Source organism: Pinus tabuliformis, chromosome 2_1 (assembly GCF_031772625.1).
Source record: "Pinus tabuliformis cultivar Carrire ecotype Pingquan chromosome 2_1, CPIR1, whole genome shotgun sequence".
In the NCBI taxonomy this organism is placed as follows: Eukaryota; Viridiplantae; Streptophyta; class Pinopsida; order Pinales; family Pinaceae; genus Pinus; species Pinus tabuliformis.
The window spans coordinates 397,606,936-397,630,788 of NC_142299.1; the positions used below are offsets into that span (position 1 = coordinate 397,606,936).

At 41.8% G+C, this 23,853-nt stretch overlaps 1 protein-coding gene across 1 annotated transcript in view; it reads right to left on the bottom strand.

Moving 5' to 3' along the window:
• The window catches only part of FASS (tonneau 2 (TON2)), a 305,773-nt gene that overhangs the window by 277,879 nt on the left and 4,041 nt on the right, over positions 1-23,853 (bottom strand). The gene's annotated exons all lie outside the window — the stretch shown is intronic.

Sequence of the window (23,853 nt, forward strand, 5' to 3'; positions counted from 1 at the left end):
TGTGATGTAAGTCATACCTCCCGCTTATTAGAGTTGGTTCATAGTAACTTCAACCTACATATGACTACTTGTTTGTGAAGGGAGTGCCTCCTTACTTACGGTGATACAATGTCCACTCACGAGTCCACAAGATCAATCCCATTGTGCCTTATTGATGACTCTAACGATTATTCTCAATGTCTTATAGTGGATCTTGCTATACCACACTATGAATTGGTCTTTATTGGATTCAATGCACTACAATCATGTTCAAGGTCAGAGACAACTTGATCTACTTTGTGTATATTTAGTCAATCGGGATGCTTCAGTGAATCCTTCTTAAAGACCTTTCGTAGAGGCAACCTTTGCCAAGTGTTGCGCATAGGACCAACCCTATTTCAAAATGGATATCTATAAACCTATTTACCATTATATTGAGATGGGTATTCATAAACCCTCTTTCCATTATATTGGAGTGGGTATCCATAAACTTGCTCACTCAAGTAAAGTGGAACATATTCAATTGTATTTCAACATGCCAACTCTCACATATATTTCAACCACCCTCACTCACCTTTGTATCTTGGCCACAACCACCCTTTGTGTAGGGTTGGATATATAGAAACACACACTCATCCTATAGTTGAGCTTCTTTCCAAGTTGCACTCTCTCAAGTGTAACAGTGTTAGCTATTCACACACCCACACCCTTGCATTTGAGCTTTTCCAATTGTGATTGAACTCTCTTAAATGTATGGGGTTGGGTTTTCATACTCTCATTTTAGCTATGACTAACCTTAATAGAGTTTGGATACTTCCACTTCTTCTCTTTTACAAGATACCTCTGGCACTTCTTCATCAAATGGGCAAATCCAATGACAACATTCTTCCAATAGATGTGCAGTATGGTTGGGATATGCCTTCCAACACTCCTCCATAGGATGAACTTGTCAATGACAAAACTACCCAACAAATTAGTACTTCAATGGTAACATTGTTTCAACAAATGAGCAATTTGATGATGACAAGACTTTCATGGGATGAGCAACTCAAAGCTAATTCTTTTAACTTCTATATAGGATGTTCCTTCCTACAATTATTTATCGGATGAATGGTTTAGTATCATCTCATCTTAGGTCGGGAGCAATTTGGTGGTACCATTATTTAAACAAATGCTTAAGTCCACATTTCTATTGAGTTGGGTAATTACAAATCCATCGTTAAGTTTACGTATGTTCTATGCTTAGAGCAATTTATTTCAATTTTCACATTTAGCTCAATATCTTTTCCAGATTAGCAATCACATCAGCGTTAAAGTAAACTGCAGATAGAGCATAAACATAAATCACAGAAGACAAGCCAAGACAAGAGGATACAAGATGTGGCGCTAGCCAGGGACAAACCCCAATGTGGGGAAACCCTTGATCAATTCTTCTTATGTGTTCTTCAATAGTTCAACAGAGAGAGAGATACTACATTTACAACAGAAGTCAACACTACGACTTTCTAGATAAGAGAACAGATCATCTCTACATGAGATCAGTGGAAGACATGTTGCTTCAACTGATTCTCCAAGGTGACTCCTTCACCTATCATTGTGCTACATCTCGTCCACATGCTACACCTCACCGTGCTACACCATGCTGCACTCATCATCACAGTGCTGGACCCACTGTTTTACAAACCGGCCGTTTCGAAACCGACTCGGCCGAGTCGAACCATTTCAATAGCCTGAGGACTGACCCGGCCAAGTAACCGGTCTGGTTGACCGAGTCACACATGACTCGGCCGAGTCATCCAATGACTCGGCCGAGTCATGTGTGACTCGGTCAACCCGGCCGGGTCCGATATGACTCGGCCGAGTCACAAGGGGACGGCTGGGCAGCGTAAAAACATAAAAAAAAAATCATTTTTTTGGTATTTTTTCAAATGTTTAATGCAGTTTATGGATTCCAAAGTGTTATAGTAATTTGCTAAATGTTTTTGGGGTCCATTTCCCCCTCCCAAACCCTATTTAAGACACCCAAATGTTCTCATTCACTCACAGCAGTCTTATGCACTTGAGTGAGAGTCTTCTTTGAGAATTAGTGAGCAGTTCTTGAGCTTGTTTTGGAGCAGCAGTGAGGAGTCTTGGAGGAGCACTGTAGCTGGAGTGAGGAGCTTCTTGGGCAGCCATTTGGAGCAGCATTGAGGAGCTGATTCTTGGAGCAAGCTTGAGGAGGCAGTTTGTGCCTGGAGGTATTTTTTTCCACCTCTATAAATCTGTTTTTGCTTAGTAAATTTTAGGTGCATATCAAGAAAGCTTAGAGAGTGTTTTTTGTCAAATAAATGAACATAGAATCAATTTTTATTTTTTTTTCATTTTCAGATTGTTTTCCTAGTCAAAAAATGGCACCTAGAGCAAAAGATCCTGCTTGGGCATATGTTGAAATGGTTGATAGTCAAATGCATTGCAAATTTTGCCATAGGAAAATTAAGGAAGGTCCTGGGGGCATTAATAGGCTGAAACAACACTTGGCAGGGATTAGAGGCCAAATTACCCCATGTACCTCACCAGAAATTGGGGAGATTAGAAAGAATTTGTTGGCCAGCTTTGAGAAATTTAAAGAAGATAAGGCTAGGCAAAAAGAGATACAGGCTGAAATTGGGAGGAAGAGGGAGATACAAAAAATGATGGCTACCAACCCCCACTATGATTTTGAGGGTTCTTCCTCTATCCCTCAAACTGAGGCATCCAACCTTTTCCGTTATGTTCCTCCCTCTTTTGGTTCTGTTCAAGATAAGGGAAAGGGTAGAATGTCAATGAAAAAGGGTGATGTGACTATCAAAAGTTATTTCACTCCCTCCTCTCCATCAGATGCACATGGTCCTGAAGTTAGTAAAGGTCAAATTCAGCCCACTTTAGATGACCATTGGAAGAAAGAATTGAGGGAGACTGCTTGTGAGTACATAGCTAGATGGTGGTATGATGCTGATATCCCCTTTAATGCTGCTCGTTCACCATATTATGAGCCTATGTTTGATGCCATACATGCTGCTGGAAAAGGCTTCAAAGGCCCTACTATGCATGAGCTAAGGGGGTTTCGTTTGCAGAAAGAAATTCAATCCATTAATGAGTATTTGCAAGAGTTCAGGGACTCATGGGCAAGAACAGGGTGTACCATCATGTCAGATGGATGGACTGATCAAAAAAACCGTACCATCATAAACTTTCTTGTCTTCTGCCCACAGGGAACCATGTTTTTAAAATCAGTTGATGCATCTGATAAGGTAAAAGATGGCCACTTGTTGTTTCAGCTATTGGATCAGGTTGTTCAGGAGGTGGGGGTGGCTAATGTTGTTCAAATCATCACAGATAATGCCTCTAACTATGTTCTTGCTGGTAAACTGTTAGAGGAAAAACACAAGACCATCTTTTGGACCCCATGCGCTGCACATTGCATAGACCTCATGCTTGAGGATATTGGAAAATTAGATTGGGTCAAAAACATTGTAGATCATGCCAAAAGCATAACAAAATTTATCTACAATCATACACTGGTTTTGAGTCTCATGAGGAAACACACTGGAGGCAAGGATATTATTAGGCCTGCCATCACTAGATTTGCTACACATTTTTTTACATTGCAATCTATGCTTTCCCAACATAGAAACTTGCAAAAGATGTTTTCCAGTGATGAAAGGAATCAAAGCAATTGGTCTAACAAACCAGAAGGCAAAGAATTGAAAAGGAAAGTCCATGAAGAAACTTTTTGGAGAAAGGCAGCAGAGATTGTGAAGCTTGCTGAGCCACTAGTTAAGGTGTTGCCGTTGGTGGATGGGGAAAGGTTGGCTATGGGCTTCATTTATGAGGCTATGGATCAAACAAAGGAGCAAATAAAGACAGCATACAAGGATAGAGTGGCAAAGTATGGGCCCATTTGGGCAATCATTGATGAAAGATGGAACAATCAACTCCATCGCCCTATACATGCAGCTGGGTATTTTTTGAACCCACGGTATGATTATAAAGCTAAGGAGTCAAGAGCTTTGAGGGGGGAGGTCAGAGATGGACTGGTTGATTGCATTGAACGCATGATCCCATCGAAGTCTAATCAGCTGGAGATACATCGACAGGTCACATCCTTCAGCGATGCAACAGGTACCTTTGGGAAGAACCTAGCAAAGATTGCAAGAGAAGCAGATGAGCCAGGTAAACAAAAATTTCAATTTTCAATTTCTTAATGGTTTTACTTTTTTTATTAAAGTTTGTTAAATCATTTATAATTTGAAAGTTAGATATAATTTGTAATTTTGTTGAGCTTCAACCTTCATCTAACTCATAATTCATTACACTCCTATGTTTTTTGCAGCACAATGGTGGGAGGCCTTTGGTGGCCAGTGCCCTGAATTGCAAAGGTTTGCAATTCGTATTTTGAGTCAAACTTGCAGTGCATCTGGGTGTGAGCGCAATTGGTCTATCTTTGAGAGGATTCACACAAAGAAGAGAAACCGTTTGGATCAAAAACGGTTGAATGATCTAGTTTTTGTCCAATACAACCTTCGGCTCAGATGAAACCAATTGTTGAACAAAAGACCTGATTCGGATCCCATTGTGTTGGAAGACATTGATCCAACATCAGATTGGGTAGTGGAGAGTCATCCACCAGATTTTGATCCTGATGAGGATCTTGATGTAGATATAGATATGGAGACATCAGTTGAACTTGAACATGTTGTTCAACTTCAGCCTGTTCAGTTGAATGCAGATCCCAATCCACCAGCCTCAGTCTCACAGCCAGCAAGGACTCCAGTTGTAGGTGCTTCCTCTGCTCAGCCACGACAGAAGCGCAGCCGCATATCTACTCTATCTCAGTGTGCATCTGCTGCACAGCCTGCTAGTGGTACTGGCACCACTTCTACAGTTGCAGTTGGAGACGATGATGATGAGGAGGATCCATGGGGCCCCTTGTCTGACTCTGATGATGATGATCCAGAGATTGGTCGAGATGATCTTGGCTCCTCTGGCAGTAGCTACTAGCCAGTGGCCCAGTAGTACTAGTATTGCAGTCTGGTCACCATCACAGTTTACTTTTGTTGTAGAGGCCATTTCTAGCCTCCTTGGTTATTTGTATTTTATTTTGAGTCTTTGATCATGTATGACAGTTGACTATGTATTGCCATTGGGTACCATTTTGATATAGTGGATTGGTTCATGAGCCTACTTTGATCATATGTTGTCTTCCATCTATATTATAATGCTGTGTGTTTGGAAACATGAATGAAAATCTTTAAAATTATGTTTAAAATATTTAAAATTATGTTTTTTAATAAAAAAATAAATATTTAATGTATTTTTTACAACGACCGAGTCATTGAAATCGAGCCGGCCGAGTCATTACCGTTTCGGAGTCGGAGTCGGAGTCGATCCTCGGCCGAGTCGGAGTCGGAGTCGGAGTTTTAAAACATTGGCTGGACCTAATGACCATGCTATGCACTTCATGTTGTTGCTCCTGTCACTGTGCTGCTCCAATCACTAAGTTGCTCTCATCATGGATCTGCACCCAATGCTGCACTCATCATCACTGCATCCAATATGCTGCATCTCACTGCTATCTTTAATACCATGTTGCATCCAACTGCTGCATCTAACCATGCTGTCTAACACGCTGACCACACAAGTAGTCACATCAACCTTCAGTCCTTATCCTTGTGCAACCCTTAACACAATATGTTGTTGGCTATGGCTTGCGGCCTAGTCAAGCAGCAAGGTTGTCATACAGTACCCAGCTATTACCCTTAAAGAACAATGTCTACCAATCTGCCTTAGTGCTGCACAATCATGCTCAGAACAGATCTCAAATGTGTCACCCTGTCATCTACAGCAATGTGACTTAGATCTGACTTTCCTTGCAGCTTCTAAGGGTTCCTTCCTTACAAATTTATGGACCTCTTAAACTTCATCCTTTGGCTGATAAGGTCCTCTCCAATTACAACCAAGGTGACCTCCTTGAGGGCTGAGACTAGGGCAGTATTGGCCTTACTTGGACAATGGTTTGTAGCACAAATGACAGTTGCTAGAGACCCTTTATTTCGATGGTTGTAACCTTCACCTTTCACTGCGGCTAGGGCAGATAGATGCCTCTTTGAAATTGCGGATTAGACTGAGGGTTTGGACAGTGAATGAGGAACCTTTTAGGCAGCGTATGGTGGCTCTCTTTGACTGCTAGAGATCTCCTAGAACTGCAGCCAAGTCTTTCCATTATCAGCTGCTCGATTAAGGTTATAGTCCTCCCAATAGGACTACGGTTAGGGCTTGCATTTACAGCAGTCAGGGCACATAAAAACCCTCTTTATACTGTGTTCTAGAACAGTTTGTTAGGGCATCATTTAGGCTTATTCTTGTCGTGTAGGAAGGTCACGTTTATGGCAGCGTAGAACCTTTCTTAGAGGGTTGTCCTCCATGACAGCATAAAGCTTCTACCATACCATCGTTAAGGCTCCTTGCACTGCGTTATGAGACCTTCCTCCTTGACTGCGTGAGCCTTCTTCTTGCTGTGTATTAGACTTCTCCATCAGGGCAGCGTAGAGCCTTGTCCATGACAGCTTCTAGGGCATCTATTAGGGCAACGTATCACCTTGGGCACTCCTTCTAGATCTCCTCTTCATCAAACCCAAAACAAAATGAAGAGAGATCACAAGAGTGAGTGTGTGAAATGACTTGAAGGCCACCTCTATTAATACTAAAACATTGAGCACAGGTGGGTTTATTTGGTTGATGACCAACCTTGACAAATTGTCCCATAACACTAATAAATTCATATCTCCATGAATACTTGTTGGAATAGAATGATCTTTAGATCAATCCTACACCTCTCGATGAGAGGGATCCAAAAAAAAATATCAGCTACCATTAATAAGATGACCCACATGGAGTTTGGCCCTAGTTGACAATTTTAACATCCACTCTCTTTTCTTCTAGCTACAACTAACACTACATTGAATTGGGTATGCCTGCTCACTTTTGTACCTTCTCTCTCTTGGATTTATGCCTCTTTACTGCACTTCTTTATTGCGGACAAATTAGTATTATATTTCCCATGATGATGAGAATTTTAATGATCACATTTGTTTAAGAGTTAGGGATTCTATGTTGATGATGGTTGGGTATACAATTACCCACCCATCGTTATATTTAAGCTAGATAATCACAAACCCACTCTCTTGTATATGTCAACTATGATTGTCTTTTTGTTGAGTTGGGTATACCCACTCATTCATTTGTACTTCATCATCTTTCCCGATGACCCCATCCTCAAATTGAGGGGGGTGTTGAAACTTGAAATGATGGTTTGTGATTTGTACTCGTGGTTACTTGTTTGGTTAAGAGCCCTCATTATTGTAATACTAGGTTATAGTTTAATAGCCAACCCAGCCAATACTATTTTATTATATCATGGGTGGTTATGTGCACACATAAACCCCTCCTACCTCATGAGTTGTGTCTCATTTGTATAGCAAATATTCATTTAGTAGTAGATTCTTTAGCCTACAAGAACCTATGTCTTGTGGTCCGTGTTCTCTATTTCATGGGTTCAATCTCTTCTTTTTATGTGTTTATGGCTTATGTTGATTCAAGATTTGTTGGTTGGCTCCATTTGATCCTTGTTTATCTCTTGTGATCTCAACAAACTCTGACTAGTTCCAGTTTCCAATTTCAACATAGATCTCACCTCGACACTCAACAGAGGTTTTCTCCCACAATCAATGCTTCACCTACACCATCTATTCAACTCTCCACTTTGAGACACCAATTTGTCATCACCAAGTTCTTTCTACCAACCTTAATGTTAGGAGATTCTTTGTGAATTGTTCCCAAATTTCTCCTAGGGTTCCACAATTTGTCCGTCTGAACTCCCCCTTGAGGACATTGTCAAACAATGCAACAATTCCTTACAGGTGGCCAACAATTAACCAAGAACAAGTTCATTATGCTCCCCGTCTACTTCTAAAGTAGGTAGGAGGTCCCACTCATTCCCGACAAGTTCATTTTGTTCCCCCTCTCCTTCTAAAGAAGGTAGGGGTTCTCACTCGTCCATGACAAGTTCATTATGTCCCCCCTCTACCTTTAAAGTGGGTAGGGGGTCTCCCTTGTCCCCTCAGATTTTGTTATGATGCATGGCCTTTTATCTCCATTTTAACTTCTTGTATCTAGGGACGTTTTTGACAATAGGTTGGATTCTTTTGATTTATGCATTGCCTTTAGCTTTTGGGGATGTTACTATCGATTTTACTTTTGAGTCCGTTTGACGTATCTGTTTGGTGATTTGAAAACATCAATGTCTTATCCTCTCTTGATTATTATGTTATTGCATGACAATCAAAGCTTTGGTTCAATGGTGAGATCAACAAAATTACAAGCCATCCACCAAGGTTTCATTCCTATTATGGTTTTCCGTACTTAAAAGGCATGAGATCAAAAAAGATCCCTAGCCGACTTTTAGCACAACCAAATCTAAATACCCTCAAACCTTGCTCACAAGTCAACATAAGGCCATATTTTGTGATGCAACCATTTAAGGCATGTTTCTTAAACCTTCAAAAGAAGCACTACCACATCTAATTGCAACAATCATTCAATTTAGCTTTATATTTCCATTGATAGAAGCTTTTCTCTATATTTGAATCAATCATGTAATTCATCTAACTTTGATAATAGGATTCCAGAGAGAATAAAACGTGAGTTTCATCTTTCAAATTCTCCATCCATAATTTTGGCTAGATTAATCCCTATGAAAAACTCTTTTATGGTTTGATTCTAAATCACCTTATCAAGGTGCAATTCACAATGTTATGTTTGTTGAAGCTAGTAGTAGCTTCAGAAGGTCTTCTACATAAGCTTGGTGTCTTGGCATGTAGGAGATTATTTATTGCCTCTTTACGGATTTATCTCTTCTTTCCTAAGTCTAACTTAGGAAACGTTATTGTGGACTATTAAGTCATTTTCTAAGGATAAATAATAAAATTATTTAAGTGACTTGGAAATAATTTGAACCATTGATCTCTTAGATCTTCTAGAAGGGATATTATGGTTAGGGATTCGGGTTAATGAAAATTAAAAATGAAAGCATGAGGGAGAGGTGAAGATACAGACAAAGAAGAGAGGCAGCTACAACATTTATGGGAAAGCGATTTTCACGAGAAGGAGAGAGCAAATTCTTTGGAGATGGAAAGAGAATACAGGGATAATTTCGAGTGTTTCCTGTTGAAAATAATAGCTAGAAAGGGTTCCTTGATTTGTGCCTTAATCAAAGGAACCACAACGAGTTTCTCCTTGAGCATGCATGAGTTCCTATGAGTTAGGAGCTAATTCCTAAAAAGTAGGACAAGTTCCTAAAATTTAGGGCAAACTCCTAAAAGTTAGGAGTGCAAGAAGCAATCGACTAGAGCGAATTAGTGGAAGGCCAAGTTTATTGTCCTCTAGTGCAAGTTAGTTTGGGTAAAGGACGAGTTGATTGAGTCAAGCTCCTAAATTATAGGAATAAAGAGTTAACACAACCAGTGAGCTTTTGTTAACTAGTCAATCAACAGTTTGACTTTCCTCATCTAGAACTTGTCAGTAATAGCCTAATCAAAGTGTTTATAAGGAGGACCGAAGGCACAATTTGATTATTGTCTTGTGAGCACGAGTTGGTGAGAAAAGATAATAGTGCTCACAGGTTTGTTAGAAGGTTGAACAAGGTTGTGCATGGAGCTTGTGAGATGAAGAGTGTGCAAGAGAATCTTGAGCACAGATTGGAAGAGGGCAACCTAATCAACATTCTTACAAGGGTTTGATACTTAGGATAAGCAGGGAGAAGGGTATATTCTCCAAGTGAAACAGTTGTATTTGTAAGAGGTCAATTGTTCAATTTCTATCAATAAGCAAGCAGAGGGTTTCCAAGTTGTGTTCCTTATAAAAATTATGTTTCTTGAAATGTTTGAATTGTATTTATTTATGTTCCTATTTCAGTACAAATTTGAAGTAGAGACATTTTGTGTTTTAGTGAAAAGAAACTAGTTTTCAGTTTTCAAATTGTTCACTATAGTAGATCAGAATTTCGTGGAAAATCTACATTTCCAAGAGGTCGATTTGTTGGAGATTAGAGGGGTCGAATTATTGAAGCAAGAAAGGAGGCGCAATTGTTGGGGAGGCCTATTTGTGAGTGCGCAGAGGTTGAGCAAGGGCAAAGCGCGGGGTTGGTTTACTAGTGAAAGGTGGGTCAATTTTACCCAGGCTGAATTCCTTTAGTAGCTAGTTTCCAGTTGGCTGAATTTCCTTAGGCCAAATTATTCCAATGGGGCAGAGTTGGCTGAATTTCCTTAGACCAAATTATTCCAATGGGGCAGAGTTGCAGGTTCCAGACACTATATTTTTCTTTGTAAATTCCCTATGGGTCAAAACCCTAATAGTCTAGATTAATAGACGTAGGAGAATTGTTGTGGGTGTTTATCTATTGTAATGTGTGATTGATCTCTCTGTTTCATTTCCGCTGCATATTTAATTTTCTAGAGTCAAACTACCAGTGATTTTATTTTTCAACAATTCAAAATTTACTTGTTAAAATAAATAAGTTGTTGGGAATAAAAAAAATTGTTGTGAGAAAATAAATTTGGGTTGGTATTAAGAGATTTAACATGGTATCAGAGCACTAGAAAAAATTTGAAGAGAGATCCAAGATCACTAAGGTTTGCAAGTGAATTTCTTCTTTTTACAACAGTAGAACTATTTTTTAATTTTGCAATTGGGGTTTTGTGGCCAAAGTCGATTTATGAGATTGCATCATTGAGTAGTTTGTGATATGAAGACATGTTGGATGGGGTTGTTAACTTTAGTTCCTTGAAGGAATGGATAACCATAGCTTTAAAAATAAATCGTTTATGGAATCTTGTGAACACAGATAACCAAGCAATTGAGCACAATCAAAAGGATGTGAAAGCAATGGGTATAATTTTGGATGTTGTGAGAGATCACATAATTCCTCACATATCAGGGAAGGACACAACATGTTAGATGTGGGTAGCCCTAACTGGTCTTTATCATAGTATAAACGAAAACAAGAAGATGGTACTACTGAAAAATTAAACAGCATCAAGATGAAAAAGTCTAAGACTCTAACATCTTACCTCACAAGGATCCAGCAAGCTCGTGATGAGCTTTCAACTATTGGGGAGGCTATGAATGATTAATAGATTAGAAGCGTAGCTCTGAAAGGATACACCAAGCATTGGAAGACCTTTGTGGATGGAACCCTACCTAGGAAACAACTTCTCGATTGGAACTAATTGTGGGATGATTTCATCTAGAAGGAGATCTGTGAGAATTCATTAACCGGCGAACAACGAAGGAGTGGTGAGGAGAAAGAAGAGCTTGTTCTTGTTGCATAAGCAAAAAAGGGCAAAGGGAAGGCCAAGCGAAACCAAAGTGGAGGTGGATCTTCACAAGGTAAAAAGGAGAAGGACGTGAGCAAAGTCAAGTGCTTTGCATGTCACAAGCTCAATCATTTTTCCAATCAGTCTCCGAACAGGAAGAAGGGCAAGGGAAAGACAACCACTGCACAAATGGACAAGTTCGCTGAAAATTTCAAGAAGAACTTCGCCCTAGTGTTATGCCTTTCTGGAAATGTCACAAGAGATGTTTGGTTCGTGGACAGGGGAGCATCTCATCACATGATAGGATCTTGAGACATTTTCACCAGCATGGCCAAAGAGCCCAAAGATATACATGTAGAGCTTGGTGATAACACCAAGTATGCAGTAGAGGCCAGTGGTAGCATTGAGTTTCAAATGGACTCAAAAGGTACCATGGAGGTGAATGAAGTGTTGCTTGTACCAGGTTTAGAGAAGAATCTCCTATCAATTTCAGCCATAGAGGACAAAGGACTAGAAATCAACTTCATGGTAGGTAAAGTGGTTGTTGGGTCGAAAGGAGCTAATCCCAGCAAGAAGCAAGTAATTGGGAGAAGGGAGAAGAATCTCTATCTGTTGAGAGGGCAGTCGGTGAAGGTTATGAATGATTAATAGATTAGAAAAGTGGCTCTGAAAGGATGCACCAAGCATTGGAAGACCTTTGTGGATGGAATCCTAGCTAGGAAACAACTTCCTGATTAGGATCGATTGTGGGATGATTTCATCTAGAAGAAGATCTCTGAGAATTCATTAACCGGCAAACAACGAAGGAGTGGTAAGGAGAAAGAAGAGCTTGTTCTAGTTGCATAAGCAAAAAAGGGCAAAGGGAAGGCCAAGCAAAACCAAAGTGGAGGTGGATCTTCACAGGGTAAAAAGGAGAAGGACGTGAGCGAAGTCAAGTGCTTTGCATGTCACAAGTTCAATCATTTTTCTAATCAGTCTCCGAACAGGAAGAAGGGCAAGGGAAAGACAACCACTGCACACATGGACAAGTTCGTTGAAAAGTTCAAGAAGAACTTCGCCTTAGTGTTATGCCTTTCTAGAAATGTCACAAGAGATGTTTGGTTCGTGGACAGCGGAGCATCTCATCACATAATAGGATCTTGAGACATTTTCACCAACATGGCCAAAGAGCCCAAAGATATACATGTAGAGCTTGGTGATAACACCAAGTATGCAGTAGAGGCCAGTGGTAGCATTGAGTTTCAACTGGACTCAGAAGCTACCATGGAGGTGAATGAAGTGTTGCTTGTACCAGGTTTAGAGAAGAATCTCCTATCAATTTCAGCCATAGAGGATAAAGGACTAGAAGTCAACTTCATGGTAGGTAAAGTGGTTGTTGGGTCGAACGGAGCTAATCCCAGCAAGAAGCAAGTAATTGGGAGAAGGGAGAAGAATCTCTATCTATTGAGAGGGCAGTCGGTGAAGGCTATGAATGATTAATAGATTAGAAAAGTGGCTCTGAAAGGATGCACCAAGCATTGGAAGACCTTTGTGGATGGAATCCTAGCTAGGAAACAACTTCCTGATTGGGATCGATTGTGGGATGATTTCATCTAGAAGAAGATCTTTGAGAATTCATTAACCGGCGAACAACGAAGGAGTGGTGAGGAGAAAGAAGAGCTTGTTCTTGTTGCATAAGCAAAAAAGGGCAAAGGGAAGGCCAAGCAAAACCAAAGTGGAGGTGGATCTTCACAGGGTAAAAAGGAGAAGGACGTGAGCGAAGTCAAGTGCTTTGCATGTCACAAGTTCAATCATTTTTCCAATCAGTCTCCGAACAGGAAGAAGGGCAAGGGAAAGACAACCACTGCACACATGGACAAGTTCGCAGAAAAGTTCAAGAAGAACTTTGCCTTAGTGTTATGCCTTTCTGGAAATGTCACAAGAGATGTTTGGTTCGTGGACAGTGGAGCACCTCATCACATGATAGGATCTTGAGACATTTTCACCAGCATGGCCAAAGAGCCCAAAGATATACATGTAGAGCTTCGTGATAACACCAAGTATGCAGTAGAGGCCAATGGTAGCATTGAGTTTCAGATGGACTCAGAAGGTACCATGGAGGTGAATGAAATGTTGCGTGTACCAGGTTTAGAGAAGAATCTCCTATCAATTTCAGCCATAGAGGACAAAGGACTAGAAGTCAACTTCATGGTAGGTAAAGTGGTTGTTGGGTCGAACGGAGCTAATCCCAGCAAGAAATAAGTAATTGGGAGAAGGGAGAAGAATCTCTATCTGTTGAGAGGGCTGTCGGTGAAGGCTCTCATACATGAGAGTGATAGTCAATGCAAGAGTTGGCATAGGAGGATGGGGCACCTACACTACAGGGCTCTTCCCTTGTTACAGAGAATGGTCACATGTTTCCTGGACATAAGGGTGGAGCAAGGAGTGTGCAAAGGGTGTGTGCTTGGCAAGCAGAGGTCGTGTTTCTTCACAGCAAGACCGTGTCTAAGGGAGTGTTATACTTGATGCACTCAGCCATTTGTGGTCCTATGTATGTGGAGTCGATCAAAAGGTCTTTATACTTTGCGACATTCATAGATGATTTTCCTAGGAAGAATTGGGTCTACTTCCGGTGTTAATTTTCTTTGAAACTCTACAACTACTTAGATGAATTACTAAAAACAAGGCAATTGAAAACTGAACCAAATTTACTTTCACCAAGATAAAGAGTTTCATAACAATTTATAAGCAGCGAAAAAACACCAAAGATGAAAACACATGCACACAAATTGACATACTTGATTTACCAAGGAAACCCAAAAGGTAAAACCTACTTTTTTGTTGTGGTATTTTATTGATTTTTCTTGAGCAATTGGATCTATTACAATTCACGTTGCTTTCTGCAACCAACAATCTATCTCTAAGAACACAATTGTTCTCCTGTTGAGTAGCCTTGACTTGCCTTGAGAATCCCTAATCCTTGTTCCTCTTTCTTTGTACACTGGAGCCCCTATTTCCTTGCACACTTCCTGTTATTTCCTAGAGCAATTTGTGGAAATTTCTAAGTATTACCCGTTAGAAAAAAACTTATATTCTCTGGTTTATTTTGCCTACTTGTTTAATTACTAACAAGTTATTTAACCATATAAATACTAAAATAAACACAATACAATCTCAACCATCTACAGATCAACCACTAAAAGAAATGAACAAACACACAAGAGACACTGTTATTTTTGGACAATCGTCCCCGGAAAAACCCAACTTGGGAAAACCAATGCAGCAATTCTGAGGGTTTTATTATTAAGCAGCTTTTCTTGAGTACATTGGGTGCCAAATTGGCTCACCTGATAGAGATAAAAAATCTAGCAGTAATACCTCTCTTCGGAAGCAGATATTCTGGAAGTCCACCCCACAAAACCCTCTCCAACACAATCTGAAACGTTGTGTCAACCCTCTTGGCCTCTACGTCAGCCCTTTGAGGCTTTGTGCAGTCTCTCTAGCCCTCTGCGTCACTTCTGCAACCTCTACGTGGGTCATGCAGGCCCTTCTGGCCTCTGCGCAGTCACTGCCAGCCTCTGCGTGGCTCCTTCTAGCTCTGTCTGCCTCTCTGTCTCTGTGTTGGTCTTCCGACACTATCTCTGCCTCTCTTCCTCATACTCACTGCCCCTCACTGCAACTCTGATCACTGGTTCAATTTCTCTTAGCGAACCCCGCTCTAGAAAATCGAACTGATTGATCACTATGTTGTATCTCCAACTGACCCTCAAGCCTCCTCTTATTCTTTTTCTGTTGAGTCTTCAATGGCCGAGATTACATCTCTAATCAACAGCTAAGATTAAATTTGGCTTGATCCATGTCCTTTAGAACCTTCTAACCCAATTTTACATTAATACCCATTAATATTTTTATTTTCCTAAGTTTAGCCTTAGGAACCCATTAAAAATATTAATTATTTTAACGTCTCCTTCACCGAGCAGAATTTCCGCGAACCATTTCTGGGTCTTGGAGATCTCATGTCCTTTAGTCTCTCCACCAATTTTCATGGCTAGAGCGCATCCGATGCTACCCCAAATCAACACTCCCTCTTAGCGAGGAATGTGCTCTTGTAAATTTGTAATACTCCACCACTAAGCATCACCCTGATCATCCGACATCGGTACCTGTGCTAATGCTTGGCCTTCCTGCCCAACATCCTCTGCATTACTGCATCCTGTATTGCTACCCATGGCTCTGCCACTGCCACTGCTACATCTGTATGACAACTCCTCTGCCTCTGTGTTGTTGCTGGTCCTTTCTCCCAACATTGCATCTGCACTGCAGCCCTCTCTCATCATAATATATTGTGCTGCCCATAGCACTACTATTGTTATTGCTGCACTACAACTCAATTACTGAGACGATGGTAACTAATCTACCCAACTACTGACATCCTTGTCAGGCTAGAAAGCCCTCCTGATGTTGAAGCTCCCTCTGTCGCTATTTCGTGCTCCCTTTGCTATCTTTGCGTTGCTGCAACAACTTTGTGCCTCTTGCACTGTTGCAAGCCTCTTTGTGCCTTCCTGCACTGTTGCAACCTCCTTTGTGCCTCTCGCACTACTACAATCCCCACTATGTTGTTACAGATCCCTGCACTCTAGCACTCTTTGCCGCTTCACCCGCATCCATTTACACTGACATCCGCCATCCTCCTACTGTCACTTCGGGGCTCCCGTAGCTGGATATGATCCAAGAGTTTGGTTACCTCAAGGATCCTGCCCCTCATTGCCTGTAGTCTTCCTAACTACAACTCGATGTCTCCCCACCTCTTCTCTAAAGGTACATGAGCGCTCATGGCACAATCGTCGTCATCCCCTACCTCGTTCTCCACCTTCATTGGTGCTGCCTTGGAGTCAGACGCCTGTCCCTTATTCTTCCTCCTAGGACACTGGGTTGCATAATGGCCCAGCTCCCCACAATTGAAGCACTTAATCTTGGAGAGGTCATTTTTCTTCCTCTTCCCTTGCTGCCCCACAGATGCCAGAGATGCATCCTCTTCCTCCTCTTTCTTGACCCGAGGTCCTTTGCTGCTACTTCCCATCTTGGTCAGTCATCTGATCTCTTCTTGGCGAAGAGCTGCCCACAATTCTTCCCATCCTGGAAGATTCGCTCTGCCCAAAATGCTTTGGACGAACGTCTCCCACTCCTCGGAAACTGCGTTCAGGGCAATCCTCACCATTAACTCTTGATCTGGTGTGGCCCCTATGGAATTCAGTTGGTCCCAAATCTCCTGCAACCTGTTGAGGAAGTGATCTATCTACTCCCCCTTCTGCATCTGATACAACGCAACTGATTCTCCAGTAGCATCTTCCTCTGCATAGAAGTGCCCTGATACAATGTCTTCAAGGTATCCCACATTTCCTTTGCCGTCTCCTTCTCGGCAATATGCTGGACCACATGATCCTTGACCCCATCAAGGATTATGTATTTCGCCTTGGCCATCGTATCCTCATACTTTTCATTATCAGTTGGGTCGACTGGGATAGCCACGGTTCTCAATGTGAAGGCCCTGATGCGATGTCTATCCAAAACAGGCAGGATCTTGGCCTTCCAAATGACAAAGTTGGACGCCCCGTCCAGCCTGTCCTTATCCAATCCGTTCATGGCCATCTTTGCTCTTCTTTTCGACTCCTCTGAGTCTCCACTTCCCTCTTGGAAGTTCTCTACTAAACTCCCTTTGAGTCTCGATTTCCCTCCTAGAAATCCTCCTGCCAACAATCGAATCGCACCTCTCCGATCTCCTATGCTCTTGCAACACTGATCTGGATTTCTTGGCCAGAAATCCACCTAGGTAGCGACACCCTCTACCTTGGTTTTGTCCCGTTAGGTATTGTTCTGCCTCGACAGCAACAGCACCCCACCAGCTTCACTCTCTGCAATCTACCCATAGCTTCCTATGCCCCAGCAACTAAAGAACTGAGCCTCTAGGCTCTGCGCAATCCCGGCAAGGCTAATTTGCTCCCCTGGCCAACTGCGTCAACCCTCCTGGTCTCTGCGTGGCTCTTCGTGAGCCTCTTCTGCCTTCCTCTGCCTCTGCGCTGGCCTCTCTCTAGCTCGAACTGATGACACAGGCCCTCTGCGTCAACCCTTCTCTGTTGCTTTCTGCCTAGGAACAGCTTCTGTCACTCAGGACAATTGTTTTTGCTACAAATTCTCTGATTCAGCTGGCGCCTTCAGCTCTCATGTGATCTGCAACCCTCTGATACCATGTTGAAATTTCTAAGTATTACCCGTTAGAAATTTTTCTGTATTCTCTGGTTTATTTCGCCTACTTGTTTAATTACTAGCAAGTTATTTAACATATAAATACTGAAATAAACACAATACAGTCTCAACCATCTACAGATCAACAACTGAAAGAAATGAACAAACACAAGGGACACCATTATTTTTGGACAATCGTCCCTAGAAAAACCCAACTTGGGAAAACCGGTGCAGCAGTTCTGAGGGTTTTATTATTAAGCAACTTTTCTTGAGTACATTGGGTACCAAACTGGCTCACCCGACAGAGATAAAAAAATCTGGCAGTAATACCTCTCTTCGGAAGCAGATATTTTCAAAGTCTGCCCCACGAGACCCTCTCTAGCACGCACAATCTAAAGCACTGCGACAACCCTCCTAGCCTCTGCGCCAGCCTGAAACCCTCTGCGTCGGCCCTCTGAGGCTCTACGCAGCCTCTCTGGCCCTCTGCATCACTTCTGCAGCCTCTGCGCCCCTTCTAGCCTCTACACAGTCACTGCCAGCCTCTACATGGCTCCCTCTAGCTCTGCATTTGCCTCTGTGCTGGCCTTCCGGCACTATCTCTGCCTCTCTTCCTCATACTCACTGCCCCTCGCTGCAACTTTGATCAATGGTTCGATTTCTCTTAACAAACCTCGCTCTAGAAAATCCAACTGACTGATCACTCTAGTGTATCTCCAACTAACCCTCGAGCTTCCTCTTATGCTTTTTATGTTGAGTCTTCAATGACCGATATTACATCTCTAATCAACGGCTAAGATTAGATTTGGCTTGATCCATGTCCTTTAGAACCTTCTAACCCAGTTTTATATTAACCCATTAATATTTTTATTTTCCTAAGTTTAGACTTAGTAACCCATTAAAAATATTAATTATTTTAATATCTCCTTCACCGAGCAAAATTTCCCCAAACCATTTCTGGGTCTTGGAGATCTCATGTGCTTTAGGCTCTCCACCAATTTTCATGGCTAGAGTACATCTGATGCTACCCCAAATCAACACAATTCACCTCCTAAATTTGTGCGCACTTGCTCCTCAAGAATACGCACTCCACACATAAAGAATTGATCTCACAAACTTGTCAATTATGTGCCTTTGTCCTCCTATTTACAGATAGAATTTGGGCATGCAAGAAGGCCTAGCTCAATTTAGAAGTTCAAGTTGTGATCGCGAGTTAACTGAGATTTTACTCGTTCTCTCTCCAATCAACATTGGAGTCTTAACTCGTTTTAACTGAACTTGTAATTGCCACCTTGTCCTTTAGTCAAATTGAAGAAGACTCCAACTAACTAAAGCTCCAACACTACACATGCAATCTTGATGGCTATTCCAGTAAAATGGAAATAAACTCACCGTAATTGAAGTCTACCTCATGAACTCGTACCCATGCTAGAGAAAGACAAATTTGTGGTCTTCACTGGCTAAGGCACAAGCCATAAGACCTACCATCGCTACATTTTCGACATCCTAAAGACCAAGAGTGTGGTCTTCGATCGATTCCAAGAGTTCAAAGCTCTTGTGGAGAGTTAGACCCAAAAGAAGATTAAGGTGTTGAGATCCAACAATGGGGACGAGTATACCTCCAATGAGTTCCAAGATTTTTTGCAAGGATCAAGAAGGAGCTCAAGCTACCTTACACGTTGGAGAATCTAGTAGGGCAGCTATTTAAACAATTCTCCTTATCCTTAATAATTACTTGTGAACTATAGTTAGTTTCTTCTTTTTCTTTATTAAATTATCTTCATTAAATAATTATCAAGAGCATAACCCATAAAGAACATAAAAGACAAAGGACACAACATATATGCTCCAAGCCATGGCAAAACCCCTCCAAGGGGAAAAACTCAAAAGAGTCTATTCTCTTCTTATAGAATCTGATCAAATGAGAAAAGCAAGACCCAAAGACTAAAGTCGAACCTCCTCCAAGCACCAAGTCAACCCTCCAATAAGTCCTCCTTCAATGAGTCAAAGTCAACTTATGTCAAGCCTTTCCATTCTGCTTCAAACTAGGAATTCGGCTCCTGCATTAGAATCTCAGCCTTCTGCAACAAACTTTCAGCCCCCTGCAACAAACCTGCAACATTGGCCTCCTTGTAATTCTGAAATTTCACATGTGTGAGCTTTTCTAGGGCAAATTTCTCTCTCTTAGGACTTTGCTTTCTTTCTCCCTTAATCTTGACTTCTTTCTTCGTCTTTCTTGCTTATTTTGCTCCTTTTTCAAGAGATCGAACTGCAAAAGTGTGTCCAAGATGAATCGAACTTGCTTCTTTATATAGCCTTCTCATGAGGTCGAATAGGCCTCTTCTAGGCCAACTTGTGCTTGGTGACCTTTTTTACTTTCTAGACCCAAAAATAGATCATTTTTCATGTTACAACTTGCCCAAATGGGTCTTATACAATTGATATTAACTCTCTTGACACGTGACAATTATCTTATGACATGACAAAACCCTAGAAGCATTAAGAACATGCTTAACCTAGTTGACTAATCAAAAGAAACATGAAATCCGTGCCTGAAAATAATAATTTTTCTTTCTTCTTTTGTTTGTTACATAACATATGCATAATGATATGAGTACAATGACAATTACGAAAACCGAAACTAGTTACATTTTCCAACATTACAACCTTCAGCACAATGGGGTTACCAAGAGGAAAAACAAGACCATAATGGAGGCAGTGAGGGCAAAGATTTATGACCAAGAATTACCCATGTTTTTGTGGGTGGAAGCCTGCAATATAGTTGTTTATGTGCAGAATAGGAGTCCTCACAGGATATTAGAGGACGTGACCCCTGAGGACATGTTTAGAAGAGAGAAACCAGATGTGAGCACCATTTGTGCATCTTTAGTAGTCCAATGTATGTCCACATTCCCACAAAGAAGAGGACAAAGTAGGAGCCCCAATCAGAGAAGGGGATATTTGTTGGTTACAGTCAGGTCTCAAATGCCTATAGAATCTACAGACGGAGGAAGGTGATAGTCAGTGGGGATGTCAGATTCAAGGAGGGTAGGACCATTAGGAGATCTCATGAGAGAGAGCCAGCGAGGGTAGAAAATCAGGATTGAGAGGCTCCTAAGGTTGAACAAGGACTAGCAACTCTAGCGACAAAGACGCAACATGTAGATTGTTGATTTCTATAGCATCAGACATGCTCTAACCTCGAGATTTTGCAAAGAGGCTAAGACACATGCATTCTCCAATACCCAGAGATCGTTTCAGAAAATTCCACCTAGAGATGGTTTAATTAAAATAATTAACTTTTTTAAATGGTTCCCTAAGTCTAAACTTAGGAAATCTAGTTAATTAAAGGGTATTAATTAAATCAGGTGTGAATCATCTAGAAGAAGACGAGGATCAACTCTCAATTAATCTTAGCCCTTGATTATGTTTTAATCTTGGTGACGCGGAGCTGATCTTTCGCTAGGACGTAGATATTTTGCAGCAATTGCTAGCAGAATAGCGTCAAAGGGAGAGAAGAGCACATACTGAGGGAATTTCTTCCTCATAGGACTTCTACCCAAGAAGTTCAAATTTTCCAAGTAGAGAAGCAGTAGTTGTGTGCGGGATTTCTCACTCCAAAAGGGAATGCAAATCGCTGGGCAACAATTGCGCAGAGGAGAAGAGGCAACAGTTCGACTTTCTCAGGAGAAATGGCATCAGTTGGGTTGAGAGATCAAGATCAGTTGAACAGAGCCTCCAACTATGTGATCTGGAAGGCTAGGATCTCCTGCCTTTTAGATGAGCATGATCTCAAAAATTATTTCAATAGTGTGGTAATCATACCCGCCAATGCAAATCCACTCAAGAAGTATAAGGCTGAGATGGCAAAGTTTAAGAGGATCAATCTCGACGGGGTTCGAGATCATGTAGTATCCCATATAGCCAGCAAGGATACTGCCTGACAGATGTGGGAAGCCTTAGCTACGCCATACGAAGGATCTTCCGAGCAGCGGAAGATGTACTTAGAGGAGAAACTGAGATGCACAAGGATGCTAAAAAGGGAGTGAGTAGACCCCTTCCTTACGAGGCTTCAGGATGTCCGAGACTAGCGTGCTTCAGTAGGGACAGCGCCCTAGCCCTCAGAGTTTGTACGATTAGCACTGAATAGTGTTTCAGAAGACTGGCAAATTTTCGTCCAGAGCATCCTGGGCAGAGAAAAATTGCCAGCTTGGGAACGCGTGTGGGCTAATCTGCAATAGCAAGAGATGAGGCGTGATCTGGTGAAGGCCACAATCAATGGAAGTAGCAACAGTGGGACGAAAGCAGTGAATGAAGAGGAGGACATGGCCCTTGCGTCAAAGGGGCAGCAAGAGCAGCACAAAAGAAAGAAGGATATTTCAAAGATCAAGTGCTTCAGGTGTCGTGAGCTCGGCCACTGCAACACTCAGTGTCCTCTCAGAAAGAAGGACAAAGAGAAGAAGCAGGATCAATAAGATGCATCCGCTGAGATCGATAGGTTGTCCTCCAAATTGGAGGAAGAGTTTATCATGATTGCCGAGATGCCTCTAAGGGTGAGGTGGGGCAATCTGGAATTATAGCACCAGAGAGCTACAGGATGGGCAGGATCCTTGAGGAGTCCACCTCTTGGATCAAGACCTTACTACGGGAGCCCATTGTCAGCAATCACAAGATGGACTAGTGTCAATTGGTGCAGATAGGTGCCAGAGTGACAAATGCAGTAACTAGTAGCGGTCAGATTATGAGGAGCGCAGAGCAGAGTTGGCAACAGTGCAGTTGGCATAGAGCAAAGTCAGCAGCAGCGCAGAGGCTTCAGTGACAGCGCGAAGACTAACAGCAGTCAGATCTCGGACGACGGATGCATCATACTGAACACGGTTGGTTCAATTTTTTGGATGCTTTTCCATTGCAGATGTTGCAGTTGCAGCAACAACAAATGGAGAGAGGATTGCAATGCAGATGCAATAGTTGACAGCAGTTCAGTGGGGTCAGCAGCAGCACAAATGTAGCTCATATCAGAGTTGCGCAATAGTTGGTGGGCGGTAGATCCAGACATCAGCAACGTAGTAGGAGATGGTGCAAAGACAGAGTGATGCTTCGGCAGGTTGTAGCACTAGAGCACATTCCTCGCTTCGAGATTTTGCAAAGAGGCTAAGACACATGCATTCTCCAATACCCAAAAATCGTTTGGGAAAATTCCACCTAGAGATGGTTTAATTAAAATAATTAACTTTTTTAAATGGTTCCCTAAGTCTAAACTTAGGAAATCTAGTTAATGAAAGGGTATTAATTAAATCAGGTGTGAATCTTCTAGAAGAAGACTAAGGATCAACTCCTAGTTAATCTTAGCCCTTGATTATGTTTTAATCCTGGTCATTGGAGCTCCAACAAGAGATTATAAGGAATTCAATGGGCACTTGGAGAACACATCGAATGAGAGATCAAAGATCAAATTTCTCGAGAGTAGCAACGTTGAGTTGTCGGAGTGAGATCAAGTGATCTTCTTGCAATGAAGGGCAAGGATAGTAGTCCGGAGGACAGATTTGTAGATCCAAAGAGTGCAAGGCATAGAAAGCATAGAGAAGTTTAGTGAGGCAGTGTAGTGCCACGCAAAGGCAGTGCAGAGCTTCAGTGGGAGTTTGAAATCTAGCTAGGAGAGTCGAGATCTAGTGCTAGAAGTCGGGGTGTGAGACCGGAGGTCCAGAAGGTCGAATTTCCAGACAGCGGGAGATCAACAGAGGAGGTGACGCAGAGCCCAGCCAGCGTGACGCAGAACTACGTAGGATTGATGCAAAAACTGCACAGAGGCAGCGTGGGGCCAGCCAGCCAGCCCCTGATCACTGTCAGATCTCCCGAATCAGTGTGAGATATTTCTCACTAACTCTTTGCCAACATTTCTCTATATCGGATAGCTAGTTTGGGCATCCAACGATTTGTACTCAAATTTTCTACTGCATAATAATTAAAACCCTCAACTACTGTACCAATTTTCCCACATTGGGTTTTTCCAGGGACATTGTCCAAAAACAATTATGTTGATGTGTGTTTATTTCTCTCCAGTGCAGTATTTAGTTTCCACAGTATTTATTTTGTGTAGGCTGCAATGTATGTATTTCAATATTTGTCGTTGAAAACTGCAAGAAATAGGAGAAATATTATCAGTTTGTTGCAGTAGGAATCAAGTAACCGACTTTTCACATAGATTAGGAGGAGAATCGAGATGTTCCTTAGAGCTCTATCAGGAGGAAGCTGAGATGGGCCAAGC